Source organism: Stegostoma tigrinum, unplaced genomic scaffold (genome assembly GCF_030684315.1).
Source record: "Stegostoma tigrinum isolate sSteTig4 unplaced genomic scaffold, sSteTig4.hap1 scaffold_574, whole genome shotgun sequence".
In the NCBI taxonomy this organism is placed as follows: domain Eukaryota; kingdom Metazoa; phylum Chordata; class Chondrichthyes; order Orectolobiformes; family Stegostomatidae; genus Stegostoma; species Stegostoma tigrinum.
In genome coordinates, this window is record NW_026728510.1 from 42,442 (window position 1) to 46,552 (window position 4,111).

Consider the following 4,111-nt stretch of genomic DNA (forward strand, 5'->3'; position numbering starts at 1 on the left):
CTCACCCCACGACCCCCTCCCTCACCCCATATTTCCCTGCATTTCCCATGGCAAATACACCCAATTTACACATCCTTGAACAGTATGGGAAATTTAGCACGGCCAATCCACCTAACCTGCGCATCTTTGCATTGTGGGAGGAAACCAAAGCACTCTGTGAAAACCCATGCAGATGCGTGGAGCATGTGCAAACTCCACACTGACAGTTGCCTGTGGTGTCTCTGGCGCTGTGAGGCAGTAGTGCTAAACACTGAGCCAACACAGATTTCTCAAATTATAGTATAGGGTTTAAAATATTAGGCATAATTGAAGAAGCAGGCTGTGTATTTCCTACAGTTTAGAAGGTCAAGGCATGATCTAGTCAAGGTGAATAATATGATAAAGGGATTGATTTGATAGGGCAGATACAGAAAATCTATTTCCTTTGGTGAGGAAAATCCAAAAACAAACAAACATACACTTCAAATCAAGAACTATTCTATTTAAAAATAAAAATCAAGTTGCATATTTGTACACAAAGAGAAGTGGAAATCTAATTCTTTGCCCAAAGGATTCTTAATGCTGGGTCAACTGAAACCCTCAAGACCAAGACCTAGAGTCTTTTTTTCTAGTGAGTGTATGAAGAGATAAAGACAAGTAATCAGGTGAATGAGCTGAGGTATAGATTAGCCTTGATTTAATTAAATGGTGGGACAGGTTTCAGAAGGCTGAAACTATTCCAGTTTCCATGATTTCAAGATGGCAGCCATGGTACTTTGAAGCTATACTATTCCAAGTTTATATCATACATAGTTAGCTGTTTTCTGCATTCAAATAGGTCCCATTTAAAATGATAAAAATTTTGAAACACAAGATTTCAGATCACATTGTTGAGGTAGGAAAACATTACATGTAGAATGAAATATGGAAAGTGTAACATTGTTGGCTCTATTAACTAATTTGAAACATTGCCTTTGGTCAATCACTGGTGTATCTATTTTGCTGACATCTCATTCTCTCTGCTGACAGCTATAACCCATGCTGTTGCAAGTTATAGCAAACTATCAAGAAGCAGCCAGTCGCTACATTGTCAATGAGGAAGTAACATCTTATTACTGTTTTAATCATACAAGCAGTGGCATTTTACACTAGCCCTGTAGAACTAGTTCGTCATCAACTTGAAACAGATGCTACTGGACCCACGTTTACAGCATCTTTGGAATTCATTCTAACAACTTTATGCTTTGCACAAGTATTTTGATGTATCTTCATAGCCCAATAATAAATCTAGAGGTTTGTTCTGTACTCAAAACTTATTTCATCACATATACAAGTTTGACTGGTCTTTCAGTTCTCAAGAACAAAAAAAACACTGGATAACAGTGTCCACCCCCTCCCATTTTGAGCACTTAAAAATCCATGCATAGTGAGAAATTTTTAAGAAGCACATACACAGGTCTTTGAGAGATTTTTCCATCTGAGTGGCTGGGCGCACAATCATTTGAGTGCAGAGAATTTCAGAAAATTGCCCATGTCAGGTTATCCATTTGTAAAGTGCCAATTTTACTAATACTTGCTACATTCAGATAACACAATGCACTTGAATAGACCTAGAAAAATCTAATTATTTTATCCTATCAATTCCAAAATACGTTACAAATTTTTGAAAGTGTAGAATAACATTTCTTTCTTTCTCCTGCTGAAGGATGCCAGATATATTGCAACGTAGTTCCACAGACACTGATGTACTTTGGCTTAGAAAGTCTGATGTTTAAACTGTTTACTTCCAGATATCTATTCAACTCCTGACAGAAAAGCACCTTCATATCCTGCTCATCCAAGATCTACTTTCCAGGACTAGAAACATCACCAATATTCCCACCCTGCTCATTGCAGTGAAGTCATTTCTTTTGTCTTGAAATAGTATCTTTCTGATGTAAAGTTTTAATTGCAAAACTCAATTTTACTTTATTCAAATTATGAAGCTGGTTTGTGTTGTTTAAAAATAGCATGCCAATGAGTTTATTTTTAGAAATAAAGTAAAAAGAATTCACTCATGCTAAAATATCCTCACCTTTTTATCATCATTTGGGCCATAACAGTGCAGTATAATACTCTGAACTAGCAAATATCATAATTATAATTTTGATAGATTTATGTAAACAGTCCACAATAAATCATTGTTAGCCAATTATGTCTCAAATGCACATTTTGCATAGCAGAGAACAGTTTTTTTTAAATAAAAAGCTTCCTGTTTCTTTTGCAGTTTCGACTTGCATCCTGAGAAACTGTAGAATTTCTTGGTCAGTCATTTTGAAGGCTGTTACGATGTTTTTGCATGGGCATTTTGTTCAGATTGATCCTCGTCCTCTGAACTGCTGTCCACATCACTTCGATCATCCTTGGACACCTAAAGATTAAGGGGGAAAAAAACACATTTTGGATATTCAATCAAGGATGCTTATATTCTGTTTCCTACAGTTCAGGATGTTCCAAAAGGAACATTCCATTCTTTGTTGTTGTTTATTGCAAGGGAAATTGAATATAAAGTGGAAATGTTTTGTTATGGTAGTATATAGCATTTGTGAGGTCACCTTTGTGTACAGTTTTGGTCTTCTTTTTCAGGAAGATGTAAATCTATTAGAAGCAATTCAGAGAAAGTTGACTTACCTGATACTTGGGATGGAGATGGGTAATGTATGAGGGAAACCTGGACAGGTTGACCCCATAACCTTTGGATTCTAAAGCAGTAATGTGATCTTACTGAAACACACAAGATCCTGAGAGGACTTGACAGAGCAGTTACTACAAGAATGTTTACACTGGCAGAGAAACTAGAAGAGGGACACAACATAAAAATAAAGGAATCTCCCATTTAAGGGAGAAATGAGAAAAAATTATTTTCTCTCAGGGGGTCATGAATTCTCTGCCTTAAAGAGTGGAGTTGGGGGTGGGGTAATATTTTTAGTGACAGAGGTGGAAAGATTTTTGACTATGTTTACCTCAGATAGGGGGGCATGTGGAGTTGAGGCCACAATCAGATTAACCACGATCTTATTAAATGTTGGAGCAGGATAGAGGAGCTAAATGGCCAACTCTTGCTCCTAATTTGTATGCTTGCATGATAATGTCAGAGATATCCTGTGCCATTTTGAAAATATTTGAGGATAACAAGGTGGAATTATACTGTTGCATTTGGACAGATGCAACTGAATTCTTAATGCATTGAGTTAAAAATAGGTGAGTCAGAGGTTCAACTCCCAACAATACTAAATGTAAACAGTAGAACAGCCTCTCCAGGCGGACTTTGCAGAGGATGAAATATAGCATCATTCTTGTATGAAGGTAGTTTTTTTTTAAAATTGCAAGGCATCTTAGTAGATACCCCTGAGAATCTTCAAACTGAAATTTGATTTTAACACAAGGCCAGAGCCAGGAGGACAATGGCTATCTCCAACATTATAATTTAGGTAGCTGGAAAGACAATGGAAGATGATGTGATCTTTAACTGCTGTTAGCAGCTGCAGGGATGACATGGTTGACAATCATACAATTCTCTTGTCACAGAGAATATAACTTGTTTGTTCAGGGCAGTCTTGGTGCTATGAAAATGAAATGAGGTATTCTAAACATAGTTTAGGACAGAGTCAACATGAAGTTGGAAGCGTCTAATTTAACTTCTACAATGATTCTGGAGTAACAAGTAGTCACAGCATGAGAAAACAGAGCATACTATAATTTAACATTGAGACCAGATCTGCAGTGAATGACTTGACTGATTGTGCGTCAGGTAGTCAAGCTCACAGCTTTTGTTGAATTATGACTGTACTGGATAATCATTAGTAGCATGTCAAAAACGCAATGCTGTAAGCATGGAGATGAAGTGTTAGTCTACATTATTATCTCAGATCCTACAATGGAATTTCAACTTCCAATCATCTGTCAAACGTGATTCCAGTGAATGAATCCAACCCACAAAACAAGTTTGGATGTTTTGACCAATTCCTAGTGTGTGTAGATCCTTAATATTTCTTAGCACTTTCACCTGAGAGACTTGTGCGGGAGGCTGAAAGAATTCACGCTGGTGCAACAGACTACGGTCGTTTTAGGTAAGGTTCAGCTATAATGTGCC